Here is a 15913-nt window from a genome sequence, read left to right as displayed (position 1 = left end):
GAGGCTCCATTATTCTCTATGTGGAGTGTGGCTCTGCGGGTGGAGGTCGGTGCTGGAGGCTCCATTATTCTCTATGTGGAGGGCGGCTCTGCGGGTGGAGGTCGGTGCCGGAGGCTCCATTATTCTCTATGTGGAGTGTGGCTCTGCGGGTGGAGGTCGGTGCTGGAGGCTCCATTATTCTCTATGTGGAGTGCGGCTCTGCGGGTGGAGGTCGGTGCTGGAGGCTCCATTATTCTCTATGTGGAGTGTGGCTCTGCGGGTGGAGGTCGGTGCTGGAGGCTCCATTATTCTCTATGTGGAGTGCGGCTCTGCGGGTGGAGGTCGGTGCTGGAGGCCCCATTATTCTCTATGTGGAGGGCGGCTCTGCGGGTGGAGGTCGGTGCCGGAGGCTCCATTATTCTCTATGTGGAGTGTGGCTCTGCGGGTGGAGGTCGGTGCTGGAGGCTCCATTATTCTCTATGTGGAGTGCGGCTCTGCGGGTGGAGGTCGGTGCTGGAGGCTCCATTATTCTCTATGTGGAGTGCGGCTCTGCGGGTGGAGGTCGGTGCTGGAGGCTCCATTATTCTCTATGTGGAGTGCGGCTCTGCGGGTGGAGGTCGGTGCTGGAGGCTCCATTATTCTCTGTGGAGTGCGGGTGGAGGGATGTGGAGATTCCCCATTACTGGGGGCATCTAGTGGTTTGGATCAGGGAGAACCTTCTGAGTGGCCCCCTAACCAGGTAACCCTGATTACACTATGGTGGCGCCCCCTTCACTCGGGGGACTTGTATGAGGGCGAGTGAGCTGAGCCTCGCTACCAATCCCAGATTTTCACTGCCCCAGAGAGTAAAGGTACCGTCACACTGAACGATATCGCTAGCGATCCGTGACATTGTAGCGTCCTGGCTAGCAATATCGTTGAGTTTGACAGGCAGCAGCGATCAGGATCCTGCTGTGCCATCGTTGGTCGGAGCAGAAAGGCCAGAACTTTATTTCGTCGCTGGATCTCCCGTAGACATCGCTGGATCGGTGTGTGTGACACCGATCCAGCGATGTCTTCACTGGTAACCAGGGTAAACATCGGGTTACTAAGCGCAGGGCCGCGCTTAGTAACCCGATGTTTACCCTGGTCACCAGCGTAAACGTAAAAAACCCAAACACTACATACTTACATTCCGGTGTCTGTCCCCCGGCGCTGTGCTTCTCTGCACTGTGTAAGCGCCGGCCAGCCGGAAAGCAGAGCACAGCGGTGACGTCACCGCTGTGCTTTCCGGCTGGCGCTTACACAGTGCAGAGAAGCACAGCGCCGGGGGACAGACACCGGAATGTAAGTATGTAGTGTTTGGGTTTTTTTACGTTTACGCTGGTAACCAGGGTAAACATCGGGTTACTAAGCGCGGCCCTGCGCTTAGTAACCCGATGTTTACCCTGGTTACCAGGTGACTTCGCATAGTTGGTCGCTGGAGAGCTGTCTGTGTGACAGTTCTCCAGCGACCACACAGCGACGCTGCAGCAATCGGGATCGTTGTCTAGATCGCTGCAGCGTCGCTAAATGTGACGGTACCTTTAGGCTACTTTCACACTGATCCGTTGGTACGGGCCCATCGCAATGCATCGGGTCGACGGACGCTGCAAGACGTGGGCAGCGGATGCAGTTTTACAACGCATCTGCTGCCCATTCTGCAGTCTGGGGAGGAGGGGGCGGAGTTTCGGCTGCGCATGCGTGGTCGAAAATGGCGAACGCGACGCACAAAAAAAGTTACATAGAACTTTTTTTGTGCCGACGGTCCGCCAACATACGACGCATCAGTCGTGTTTTCTCCAAAACGACGCATTGCGACATACGTCACATGACGCTAGTGTGAAAGTAGCCTTACACGGGGCCGTGTTATCCAGTAATGTGACTCCGGCCTTACGATACACTTTATTGATCCCGGTGGAAATTACGGTATTACAGCAGCAATACAAACAGCATTACATAAAATATTAGGACACATAACTTGCACAAGTATACCAACATTACATTCTTACACCTTAGTAGGATTAGACGGCTGCTGAATGTGCTCTTCTGCTTCAAGAACAGCTCGTATAGTGGGTGTGTGTTATTGATCATTATAGCCCTACACTTCTTCTGAATCCTATACTCCAATACCTCCTCAAGAGTCCAGATGGAGGCCAACTCTTGCCTTCTTGATAAGTTTCTTGAGCTTATTTGCATCAGCTACTCGCACACTACTGCCCCAGCAAATGATAGCAAAAAAGATGGCGCTTGCTAGTGATGAGTGAATATACTCGTTGCTCAGGTTTTCCCAAGCACGCTTGTGTGGTCTCCGAGTATTTGTGACTGCTCGGAGATTTAGTTTTTGTCCATGTAGCTGCATGATTTACAGCTGTTAGCCAGCCTGAGTACATGTGGGGGTTGCCTGGTTCTTAGGGAATCCCCACATTTAATCAAGCTGTCTATCAGCTGTAAATCATTCAGCTGCGGCAAAGAAAACTAAGTCTCCGAGCACTAACAAATACTCGGAGACCACCCGAGCAACGAGCATATTCACTCATCACTAGCGCTTGCCACAACGGACTGGTAGAACATTTCCAGCATTTTACTGCATACATTGAACGACCCGAGCTTCCGAAGAAAGTACAGTCTGCTCATTCCCTTCTTGTAAACCTTTTCTGTATGACATCTCCAATCAAGTTTACCATCAAGGTGAACCTCCAAATATATGTAGCTCTCCTCCATCTCCACCTCCTGGCCAACAATAGTGATCGGTAAGTAATCCTCCTTTTTCCTTCTGTAACTCACCACCAACTCCTTGGTTGTCTTTACATTTAGTTCTAGACAGTTAGTCTGGCACCAATCCACAAAGTCAGAAACCATCCATCTATATTCCCCTTCCCCCCCAGCCCCCTACAATGCCCCCTACAATGACTGAGTCATCTGAGAATTTTAGGAGGTAACAAAAATCTGATTTATACTGACAGTCAGCTGTTTACAATGTGAAGAGGAAGGGCGACAACACTGTACCCTGAGGGGCTCCAACACTGCTCCGTACACTGCCAGATACTACCTCCCCCATCCTTACAAACTGCGGCCTGTCCGTCAGGTAGTCGCTTATCCTGTTCACCATCCCCTCATCTACCGCCATATCAGTCAGCTTATTACGTAGTAAGGGAGGCTGTAAGGTATGGAAAGCACTTGAGAAGTCAAAGAACATGGTGCACACTGCAGTTCCATCATTGTCCAAGAATGAATGTACTGTGTGGATGTAGAAGAACCTCAGCAGATGACTGCGCTGTTACTGAAAATAACCTCTATACAGAGACCAGCACTGATATTACCGCCATATGGTGACATATAGTGATAGATCTCAGCCCTGCAGAACATACTGTATAGGAGATTAGAGCACAGTTACAGATGGTGACTTACAGCTGACGTCTTTTCCATCTGGCCCAGACCGACATGACAACTTCTCCAGCCAGAACTCCTCTGCAGAGATTACACCAGACATATCTGACTTCTCACATTTCCAGCCTCGTCCCCATCTATTCCCAACCTGAAGCACCTCCTAATCCTGCCAATACCCCAGTACTGAGCTGCTGCTGCCGTATGTGTCCCTATTACTGCGCCTACTATGTGTTACTGTGTGCCCTCTAGATCAGGCCTGGGCAAAGTCCGAGACAGCCGTGGGCTGTAAATCAGAGGTTCACGGGTCGCACGGTGCCTGCCCGCTCGCTGTCTCCATGTGTGGCTCTGTGCTATACCCGCCACTGATTGCTTTGGTGGAGAGGCCTCCGGCCACTTCCTCCACCAATCAGCGTGTGAGCGGAGGCAGGGAGAGAAGCAGAGCACCAGGGAACGGGACCGAGGTGAGTATGTGGTGGTTTTTGTTTTTTTTTCTCATGTATGGGCTGTTTGGGTGGGCATGGTGGCTATGGGGGTGTGACATGGTGCAGTACACATGGGGCGACATGGTGCTGCATATGGAGGCGACAATGCTGCACATGTGGAGGCTATGGGAGCGACATGCAGTGTATATAGGGAGGCTGTGTGGGGTTCATGCAGTATATGGGGAGGCTGTGTGGGGCTCATGCCGTATATGGGGAGGCTGTGTGGGGCTCATGCTGTATATAGGGAGGCTGTGTGGGGGTCATGCCATATATGGGGAGGCTGTGTGGGGCTCATGCCGTATGTAGGGAGGCTGTGTGGGGCTCATGCAGTATATGGGGAGGCTGTGTGGGGCTCATGCCGTATATGGGGAGGCTGTGTGGGGCTCATGCCGTATATGGGGAGGCTGTGTGGGGCTCCTGCCGTATATGGGGAGGCTGTGTGGGGCTCATGCCGTATGTAGGGAGGCTGTGTGGGGCTCATGCCGTATGTAGGGAGGCTGTGTGGGGCTCATGCCGTATATAGGGAGGCTGTGTGGGGCTCATGCAGTATATAGGGAGGCTGTGTGGGGCTCATGCAGTGTATATAGGGAGGCTGTGTGGGGCTCATGCTGTATATATAGGGAGGCTGTGTGGGGCCATGCCGCATATAAGGGGCTGTTGGGGGTGCTCATACGATATACAGTGGGGCTGTGCTCGGGTTCAAACGACATATAGGGGGATATCAGCATTCTTAATTCTGCTCAATATTATGTTATACAATTAATATTAATACAATTATCAATAATATAATAATTATAATATATCGATATTAATATTGAGCAGAATTAATTTCGGCCTATTGGTTCGGCCTTTCACAATGGTCGCAGTCTCTCATGTGGCCCCTCAGAAAAATGAATTGCCCACCACTGCTCTGGATGGTAAACCAAACCTTTAGAATATAGTAATGCCCTCTTCTCGCCTAGAAAGTAATAATGTTCCCTGTGTGCCCCTCTGACACAATAACCAGAGTCCCCCTATAACAATAAGCGCCCACATAACATTTAATAATGTCCTGAGTCTCCCCCCTGTTCAGCTCCTCTCTCCACAGTATGATGCTCTCTTAGGCTGGTTTCACATTTGCGTCTGTGCGTTCAGCGATTCATCCACATAGATCCGCATGTGTCGTGCATATATATATATTTAACATGGTGTACACAAGGACATGCATTTGCGTACGTTCACATGCTTTGCGTATGCTTTTTCGCATGCATCGTTTCGCGGTGTGCAGCGGGGCGTTGCGAGTGCAACATGTTGTATTTTTGGAGGCGTCAAATATTGAGCAATCGTCTGCATGCGGACAGTTGCAGATGATTGCGTAATAAACACATTACAGTCTATGGGAACGCATTGGTACGGAAGGACACGCATACGTATGCATTCGAAACGCAATGCGTACTTCACACTAATCATGTCCAGGAAACGATGTTACCACCTGCAAAATCACTGATGTATAAAAGGGGATGTGGAGACAGGTAGTCCATTACTCTCAAGACTCTGGACGAAAGCACAAGACTAGTTATCTCCTGATCTATATCCCCCCTTGAGGAAGCGACAGTCACCCTCGCAAAACGTGCGTCGCGGTCAGTGGTCGCTCCCTGGACTGGACTGAATCGGAGATACTATTATGGGTAATTAACTCTTTATTTATTCTATGTTTTTTACATTTCTCTGAACAGCGCTGTATTGTGAGAGACATGTGATCTCTTTTCAGTCTAGATTAGCCATATGACCTGACTTGAATTACGATGTTACCTTTGTCCCACTATATGTGGGGTATGTGCTTACGATTTCCTTACGGTTAAATTTAGTGGCTATATATACTGACCATTTAGACATCATCTTCAGTGCTGCATCATATGTGTCCAGGCTGGCTGCCACTTAATATTGTCACCTTTAGGATCAAATTCTTATTCATATGAATGTAATATTTTATTGAAATTGTACTTATTTATTTATATATTTTTTCATCATGTTTTTGGTACTAATAAATAATATTGTTTTTAATATATGAAGACTCATATTCTCCTACTAGATGGTGGCCCGATTCTAATGCATCGGGTATTCTAGAATACTAGATGGTGGCCCGATTCTAACGCATCGGGTATTCTAGAATATGCATGTCCACGTAGTATATTGGCCATTTACGTAGTGTATTGCCCAGCTACATAGTATACAGCACAGCGACGTAGGATATTGCGCAGCTACGTTGTATATTGCACAGAGCCACGTAGTATATTGCCCAGCCTTGTAGTATACAGCAGAGCCACGTAGGATATTGCCCAGTGACGTAGTATATTACCGAGGCACGTATGTCACAGGGCCAAAAAATAAACATACTCACCTAACGATCCGAGGGCCCCTTGTAGTATATCATACTCACCATTCTTGTCGCTGCTCCTCGGCGTCCCGTGTCTCCTCTTCCTGGGATCCTGTGCAGATGGTAGTGCTTGGCTTCAGGAAAATGGCCGCGGGATGCCGCGCATGCGCAGATCGAGATCGCGGCGGCCATTTTCCTGAAGCCGAGTTCCATTGCAAGTGCCAGGGCTGGTGGGAGCAGGACCTATGAAGACGTCGCGGTCACATGACCGTGACGTCACGGCAGGTCCTTGCCGCACACCAGCCCTGGGATGGGACCGAACCGCAAGCTGACGGTTGTAATGGAGCGGTCCGGGGAGCGTGGCGAGGAGCGAGAAAGGCGGCGGAGGGTGAGTATAGCAGGTTTTTTTTTTTTATTTATTATTTTTAACATTACATTTTGTACTATTGATGCCGCATAGGCAGCGTCAATAGTACAAAGTTGGGGAAAAACAGGGTTAATAACAGCGGTAACGGAGTGCGTTACCCGCGGCATAACGCGGTCCGTTACCGCCGGCATTAACCCTGTGTGAGCTGTGTATAATGCGGGCGCGCCGGCAGTGAGTGCGGGGAGTAAGCGGCCATTTTTTCTGGACTGTGCGCGTCGTCGCTGATTGGTCGCGGCAGCCATGACAGGCAGCTGCCGAGACCAATCAGCGAACGAATAACCGTTACAGAAGGACAGACGGAAGTACCCTTAGGCAATTATATAGTAGATGTATGTATGTATATAGCAGCCACATAGTATATAGCACAGGCCACATAGTATATAGAAGCCATGTAGTATATAGCAGACAACTACTACGTGGCCTGTGCTATATACAATGTGGCTGCTATATACATACATATTGTAGAATAGCCGATGCTTTAATACAGGCCACGCAGTATATAACAGTGGTCAAACAGTATATAACACAGCCCACGTACTATATAATACAGCTCACGCAGTATATAGCAGCCACAGACACACAGGCGACGTAGTATATAGCACAGGCCACGCAGTATATAACCCAGGGCATGTAGTATATAGCACAGCCCACGCAGTATATAACACTGCCCATGTAGTATATAGCAGCCACGCAGTATATAACACAGCCCACATAGTATTTAACAGTGTGGGCACCATATCCCTGTAAAAAAAAATAAAAAAATATTTAAAATAAAAAATAGTTATATACTCACCCACCGGGATCCAGCGAAGCTCTGGCTATGCGTGCGCGGCTGCCGCCATCTTCCATTCCCAGAATGCATTGCGAAATTACCCAGATGACTTAACGGTCTCGCGAAACCGCTAAGTCTTCTGGGTAATTTCGCAATGCATCTCTGCGAGCACATCGTCGTACGACGGATGGTGAGAATAGCAGGTTTTTTGGTTTTTTTATTTTTAACATTAGATCTTTTTACTATTGATGCTGCATAGGCATCAATGGTAAAAAGTTGGGGACACACAGGGTTAATAGCAGCGGTAACGTAGTGCGTTACCCGCGGCATATCGCGGTCCGTTACCGCTGGCATTAACCCTGTGTGAGCTGTGACCGGAGGGGAATATGGAGCGGGCGCCGGGCACTGACTGCAGGGGAGTAGGGAGGGACTAATCGGACTGTGCCCACCGCTGATTGGTCGCGGCAGTCATGACAGGCAGCTGGCGAGACCAATCAGTGACGCGGGATTTCCGTGACGAAAGTTGCCGACAGAAGGACGGAAGTACCCCTTAGACAATTATATATATAGATTTTTTTCAATAGTTGTCTCCTGGTGCTGCCGACTCTCCTGGTGCTGTTGTCCTGGTGAGGACAAAACTGGCTATGTAAGTATAGAACCTTTGAAAATGTCTGTCTCTCGTTATTTTCTTTTTTTTTCTTTTTGTTCTTTTAGACTGGTTCTCTCCTGGTGCTGCCATCTGTCCTGGTGCTGCTGTCTCTGGTGCTGCCACCTGTCCTAATGTCCCTGTCCTGTGCTGACTGCTGTGCTGTTGGACTACTGCCTGTAATGTAAGTATTGGTGTCCTTTAACAAGTTTAAATTTTGTTTTTTTTGTTTTTTCTGTAGTGTTCCACTTGACTGCTGCCTGCTCTTCAACCATGTCCTCAAGTGAAGAGGTGACTGCTTCCCAGGGTGGACATGACAACGATTATGTAATCACATTTGCTATACTGATTGGTATGTATTGACTGGCAATACTATACCTGTGTTAAATCATGTAATTTCTTTACAGGTACCTCGGGCTCTTGTGTCTCAGGAGCAAATACGTGGTGTAAGTATTCTTTTCATCAGAGTTGTAATTGATTTTTGTTTCATTTTTACTTAAAATTATTTTGTTTATTGGATCTATAGGTTCCACAACGGGAAGAAGCCAAACTGGACATTGAAAACGAGCAACTAATTCACCTTGTGGTACATCCGTGATCGTCAGCACTCCGACATTGCTGTGATCCTAAACCCAGTTATTTTTTGGTTAAATAAATGTTTATTTTCTTTGCACCATATCTGGGTTTTCTTTGTCTCTTTGAGCGCCGCCACCGTAAACACATGTGTATTGTATTATTGAGGGAACTTGTAACGGGTGTTTTACTACAGGTATTTTATTTAATTCAGCAAACAATGCAGGTACATTTAGAATTTACAGGTACATTTAAACAATACAAACGGCGCCAGCACGGGAGTTGAGTATAGGGTTTATTATTATAATCGGGGCCAAACATATTAATCAAGAAGGTGTTGTCCTATTGGACGCTGTCTATGGCCCAGCCTAATAGACCTTCATACATTTCAGGCCCAGACACCATTATTAGGCATGTAAGTAGCGTAGTAACTAGGCCGCCCCATACTATCGAGTACTTTGGGTCGGAGGGCATTCAGCCAAACTCTGGCACACCTTCTTAGATGTCATGTTTGATTTTGGCATCAGCAAGTGGTTAAACTGCCAGGGCTTTGTTGTAGCCACCCCTGTGCCATCCCTGCAGTGTAAATCTATGATCTGGGGCCCAAATGAGTAAAACAAATGTTTAACGTGTCAACAAAAATAATTTTTAGTATGTTTTTTTATTTTTCCTGGTGTTTTTCCTGTAATGTAGGAAAGCCTAAGGCCAGAAATAAATCCCATAAAACACTGTACATGGAGACTTTGGGATCAGATAATTTCTGTCCGCTTTTTGCCATGATCCGTGCCAGGGTTTAATCCTGTCTGCCCTTTTTCCGGGGGGATCATGTCAAGTTAATTTTGCTCTGCCTCATTCTGGGTTCAGGCTTGCGATTTAGCTCCCATGCATCCTGCTGGCGGTGTCAGCTATAGTTCTGCCTTTGGCGTGTGAACCTGACTCTGGTAGCTCTTGGTTTGTCCTGCTGTGATCCCTGACTTGCCCCGTGTCTGTTGACTCCCTCTGTCGGCCCTTTCTCCAGCTTTTCGGCTTTGATTCTCTGGTTTCTGACATGGCTTGTATTCAGATTCTCTTCTGCCTCCTGACTTTGTTTTATCCGCTTCTGACCGTTGCTCAAACTCCTGGCTTGTTCCTCATCACATGTATTGCTGATCCCTTTAGTACTTCTGCCTATTGTTGTTTTTTGACTCGGCTTGTTGGACCACTCTCTTGGCACTTGGTGGTGCCTATGCTGCTGCTCAGTGCTTCTCTGTGTACGCAGTCTCACTTCCCTCTCAAGCTCCCTCTGGTGGAGGTTGTGTTATACTGCACTGTAGCAGCATGACACTTATAAAAGCCTCAAACTTCTGTGTGTGACTCCGACATGAGATCTAATGTGATAGAAGATTACAGTGCAGGGAAGACGGGAATCATTCATGTAGACGGCCGGTGGTGATGGAGTCAGTGACGGACTCTGGACAAATATGTTTCTAGAGCCGTAGTAGATGATGATGATGTTCTCATCAAGAAGTAGTTATTTCTCATTTCACGTAATGAATATCTCCTGCAGTATTGCTAATGCCGATTCCAGTGTTGGTAAATGAGACGAGAATTAGCGTTATGGAAGATGAGTCTATGAGGAACGTATTCAGCTGCCGACTCCGAGGAGGAAACTGCTTGTTGTCTGCGGCCTAAAATACACTGCTCAAAATAATAAAGGGAACACTTAAACAGAATATAACTCCAAGTAAATCAAACTTCTGTGATATCAAACTGTCCACTTAGGAAGCAACATTGTTTGACAACCAATTTCACATGCTGCTGTGCAAATGGAATAGACATCAGCTGGAAATTATTGGCAATTATCAAGACACACTCAAAAAAGGAGTGGTTCTGCAGGTGGGGACCACAGACCACATCTCAGTACCAATGCTATCTGGCTGAGGTTTTGGTCAGTTGGTTGTGCTTTCACACTCGTGGTAGCATGAGACGGACTCTACAACCCTACACAAGTGGCTCAGGTAGTGCAGCTCATCCAGGATTGCACATCAATTTGAGCTGTGGCAAGAAGGTTTGTTGTGTCTCTCAGCGTAGTGTCCAGATGCTGGAGGCGCTACCAGGAGACAGGCCAGTACACCAGGAGATGTGGAGGGGGCGTAGGAGGGCAACAACCCAGCAGCAGGACTGCTACCTCAGCGTTGTGCAAGGAGGAACAGGAGGAGCACTGCCAGAGCCCCGCAAAATGACCCACAGCAGGCCACAAATATGCATGTGTCTGCACAAACGGTTATAAACTTACTCCATGAAGATGGTCTGAGTGCCCGATGTCCACAGATGGGGGTTGTGCTCACAGAAAAAAAATCACAGTGTAAAAACTGTAGTTAAAAAAATTACCTTTAATTGCGTCTTAACGCAGTAAGGTGATATTAAGGACCACTACCACCATTTAAAAGATACCAGGAGGTGCCTGTACCCACTAAACTGAACTGTTCCTACCTACCAGCGGAGGTTGGCATCCTACACTTGCGCAATGGCGCCCCCGCTCCCCATCGACTGTCCCTCCTACCCCTATTCAGCCCTGTGGGATGAGGAAAGAAATAGGAGAGATAATGAAATGAATTTGTTTGGACAGTATACCACAATTATAGTGGGGGATTGATGTATTACTTTTTTGTCATTACTGCCAAAATTTTAATGTTGGGTAGTAAACCACATGAGTGAACATATATTTAGATTTTCAAGTACACAAGATAAAGGGGGTTGTAAAAGATAATATAGACTTGGTGAGGGGCCAAAATTAATTGAAGGGACCTTACCCTTATCTATCTCCTGCCTATCAGCGGAGGTTGGCACCCTACATGATATTTACGATTTTGTTGACGGCTGTCCCTCCTAACCCTAAGGGTACCGTTACACTAAACAATTTACCAACGATCACGACCAGCGATACGACCTGGCCGTGATCGTTGGTAAGTCGTTGTGTGGTCGCTGGAGAGCTGTCACACAGACAGCTCTCCAGCGACCAATGATGCCGAAGTCCCCGGGTAACCAGGGTAAACATTGGGTTACTAAGCGCAGGGCCACGCTTAGTAACCCGATGTTTACCCTGGTTACCAGTGTAAATGTAAAAAAAAAACAAACGGGAAGCAGACGGCGGGGGACGTTACGGACACCGAAATGTAAGTATGTACTGTTTGGTTTTTTTTACATTTACAATGGTAACCAGGGTAAACATTGGGTTACTATGCGAGGCCCTGCGCTTAGTAACCCGATGTTTACCCTGGTTGCAAGCGAACACACACACCGATGCAGCGATGACAGCGGGAGATCCAGCGACGAAATAAAGTTTCAAACGATCTGCTACGACATACGATTCTCAGCGGGGTCCCTGATCGCTGCTGCGTGTCAGACACAGCGATATCGTATGTATATCGCTGCAACGTCACGGATCGTGACGTCGTAGCGATCAAAGTGCCACTGTGAGACGGTACCCTTAGACCATAAGATCATTTCCATATGAGGGGCAGTGAAGGGGTGAAGTCTAACAAGGATGGCAATGATATGTTAGACTCAACAGTTTACTATCCAAAATTAGCATACAAGTGAGCTCAAACTAATAAATGATCAATATAGTTCCATTTCCTCTTATAGGGCAAATAGTTATACTGTCTGAGTAGGAACTAAACAGATGGCCAAAGTCATATGTAAATATCATAGAGCCTGCATAATTATTGCACGATCCCAGGGCATTCACCCCTTAACCCCAAGGGTGGTTTGCATGTTAATGATTGGGCCAATTTTTACAATTCTGACCACTGTCCATTTATGAGGTTGTTGCTCTGGAACGCTTCAACGGATCCCGGTGATTCTGACAGCGTTTTCTTGTGACGTATTGTACTTCATGTTAGTGGTAAAATTTCCTCAACATTTCTTGCATTAAAATGGAAAATTTCAAAAATTTCCAACTTTTAATTTTCATGCCCTTAAATCACAGAGATATGTCTCACACAAAATAAGTAACATTTTCCACATGTCTACTTTACATCAGCACAATTTTGGAACCAAATTTTTTTTTGTTAGGGAGTTATAAGGGTTAAAAGTTGACCAGCAATTTCTCATTTTTACAACACCATTTTTTTTAGGGACCACATTACATTTGAAGTCACTTTGAGGGGTCTATATAATAGAAAATACCCAAGTGTGACACCTGTTGTGAACTCTGTTTTTGGGCTCCCTCTTGTGGCTCTTTGTGTCTTTCTGCAGCTCTGAGGCGGATCAGCTGTCTCGTTATCTGTTAGCTGCTTTCCTATTTAGCTCACCTGGACTTTCAGTGTTTGCCTGCTGTCGATGTATTCAGTGCTATCTTGATCTCTCCTGAATTCCTTCGCTATCAGTCTCTTCAAGAGAAGCTAAGTTTTCTGTTTGGTTATTTTTTGCTCATTAGTGTTCAATATGTTTCTTGGTTATTTACTTGTCCTTGTCCAGCTTGCTAATATGTGATTTCCTTGCTTGCTGGTAGCTCTAGGGGGCTGAGTTTCTCCCCTCACACCTTTAGTTGGTGTGGGGGTTCTTGTATTCTCAGCGTGGATATTTTGTATAGGGTTTTTTACTGACCGCACAGTTCCCTGCCTGTCTTCTGTGGGCCTCATTTGCTGAATCTGTTTTCATTTCTACGTTTTGTATTTTCCCCTCACCTCACCGTTAATATTTGTTGGGGGCTTACTATCTCTTTGGGGTCATTTCTCTGAGGCAAGTGAGGTCTTACTTTCTCTATAGGGGTAGCAAGTTTCTCAGGCTGCGTCGAGACGTCCAGGAATTTAGGCACGTTCACCGGCTGCCTTTAGTGTGTTTGGTTAGGATCAGGTTTTGCGGTCAGTCCAGTTACCACCTCCCTAGAGCTCGTTCTATGTTCAGTAACTTAGCTAGTTCATTCTGTGATCCTCAGCCACTAAGGATCATAACAGTACAGCAGGCCATAAAGTGTTTAATGCATCGCAGAAGTGGGATAAGAGAAGTCCTGAGTACAATTTTTTTTTTTTTTCCTCTCCCTTTGCTGCAGTCTGTCCAGCTTCTCTCATCCCCTTAATCTCTGGGTGGCTTTGAGTTCAGCTGCAGACATGTATATTCAGAGTCTGACTTCTAGTGTGGATCATCTTGCTGCAAGGGTGCAAAGCATTCAGGATTTTGTTGTTCACAGTCCTATGTCTGAGCCAAAAGTACCTATTCCTGAGTTGTTTTCTGGAGATAGATCTAGGTTTCTGAATTTTAAGAATAATTGTAAATTATTTCTTTCTTTGAGACCTCGTTCCTCTGGTGATTCCCCTCAGCAAGTTAGAATTGTTATCTCCCTGTTACGTGGCGACCCTCAAGATTGGGCTTTCTCCCTGGCGCCAGGAGATCCTGCATTGCTGAATGTGGATGCGTTTTTTCTGGCGCTTGGTTTGCTTTATGAGGAACCTAATCTTGAGAACCAGGCAGAAAAGGCCTTGCTGGCTCTCTCTCAGGGCCAGGATGAAGCTGAGGTGTATTGTCAAAAATTTCGGAAATGGTCGGTGCTTACTCAATGGAATGAGTGTGCCCTGGCTGCAAATTTCAGAGAAGGTCTTTCTGAAGCCATTAAGAATGTTATGGTGGGGTTCCCCACGCCTGCAAGTCTGAATGACTCAATGGCTTTGGCCATTCAGATTGATCGGCGTTTGCGGGAGCGCAAATCTGCGCACCATCTGGCGGTGTTTTCTGAACAGAGACCTGAGTCTATGCAATGTGACAGAATTCTGACCAGAATTGAGCGGCAAAATCATAGACGTCAAAATGGGTTGTGCTTTTACTGTGGTGATTCAACTCATGTTATCTCAGCATGCTCTAAGCGCGTAAAAAAAATCGCTAAATCTGTCACCGTTGGTACTATACAGCCTAAATTCATTTTCTCTGTTACTTTAATTTGTTCTTTGTCATCCTACTCGGTTATGGCTTTTGTGGATTCAGGTGCTGCCCTGAACCTGATGGATTTGTTGTTTGCCAGGCGCTGTGGTTTTGTTCTGGAGCCTTTAGAATTCCCTATTCCACTGAGGGGAATTGATGCTACACCATTGGCTGAGAATAAGCCTCAGTATTGGACTCAAGTGACCATGTGCATGACTCCTGTACATCAGGAGGTGATTCGCTTTCTTGTGCTGCATAATTTGCATGATGTTGTCGTTTTGGGTCTACCATGGCTGCAGGCCCATAATCCAGTTCTGGATTGGAAAGCTATGTCTGTTTCAAGTTGGGGTTGCCAGGGGATTCATGGCGATGCTCCTTTGGTGTCAATTGCTTCTTCCACTCCTTCTGAGGTTCCTGAGTTTTTGTCAGACTACCAGGATGTATTTGATGAGCCCAGATCCGGTGCCCTGCCTCCTCACAGGGATTGTGATTGTGCTATAAATTTGATTCCTGGTAGTAAGTTCCCTAAGGGACGACTTTTTAATTTGTCTGTACCAGAACATGCTGCGATGCGGAGTTATATAAAGGAGTCTTTAGAGAAGGGACATATTCGCCCGTCCTCCTCTCCTCTTGGTGCAGGATTCTTTTTTGGGGCCAAAAAGGATGGTTCTCTGAGACCTTGTATAGATTATCGTCTACTAAATAAAATCACGGTCAAATTTCAGTATCCTTTGCCATTATTATCTGATCTGTTTGCTCGGATTAAGGGGTCCAGTTGGTTCACCAAGATAGATCTTCGTGGTGCGTATAACCTTGTGCGTATTAAGCAGGGGGATGAATGGAAAACAGCATTTAATATGCCCGAAGGCCATTTTGAGTACTTGGTGATGCCTTTTGGACTCTTTAATGCTCCTTCTGTGTTCCAGTCCTTCATGCATGACATCTTCCGAGAATATCTGGATACATTTATGATTGTGTATCTGGATGACATTTTGGTCTTTTCTGAGGACTGGGAGTCCCATGTGAAGCAGGTGAGGATGGTATTTCAGGTCCTACGTGCTAATGCCTTATTTGTGAAGGGCTCAAAATGTCTCTTCGGAGTACAGAAGGTTTCCTTTTTGGGTTTTATTTTTACTCCTTCTACTATTGAGATGGACCCAGTCAAGGTCCAGGCTATTCATGACTGGACTCGGCCTACATCTGTTAAGAGTCTTCAGAAGTTCTTGGGTTTTGCTAATTTTTACCGTCGCTTCATTGCTAATTTTTCTGGCGTGGTTAAACCCTTGACGGATTTGACCAAGAAGGGTTCTGATGTGACTAATTGGTCTCCTGCGGCCGTGGAAGCCTTTCGGGAGCTGAAGCGCCGGTTTTC

General features: G+C 46.7%; 2 protein-coding genes across 2 annotated transcripts in view; both read left to right on the top strand.

Annotated features, from left to right (window-relative positions):
* Positions 1-15913, top strand: part of LOC143766490 (uncharacterized) — a 491244-nt gene that overhangs the window by 138688 nt on the left and 336643 nt on the right.
* LOC143766518 (uncharacterized) overlaps positions 1-15913 on the top strand; it is an 87573-nt gene that overhangs the window by 2032 nt on the left and 69628 nt on the right. The window contains exons 1-3 of one of the 2 annotated variants that reach the window (XM_077254268.1): positions 8196-8254; positions 8312-8516; positions 8597-8656. The exons of the other annotated variant lie outside the window; for it this stretch is intronic. The gene's annotated coding sequence lies outside the window, so the exon portion shown is untranslated. Of the gene's footprint in view, positions 1-8195; positions 8255-8311; positions 8517-8596; positions 8657-15913 lie in introns of those variants that run through there. 2 annotated transcript variants of the gene reach the window in all.

The sequence above is a fragment of the Ranitomeya variabilis genome, chromosome 4 (genome assembly GCF_051348905.1).
Source record: "Ranitomeya variabilis isolate aRanVar5 chromosome 4, aRanVar5.hap1, whole genome shotgun sequence".
Lineage (NCBI taxonomy): Eukaryota > Metazoa > Chordata > Amphibia > Anura > Dendrobatidae > Ranitomeya > Ranitomeya variabilis.
The sequence above is the reverse complement of the archived record's forward strand: the minus strand, read 5'-3'. Positions and strand labels throughout refer to the sequence as shown.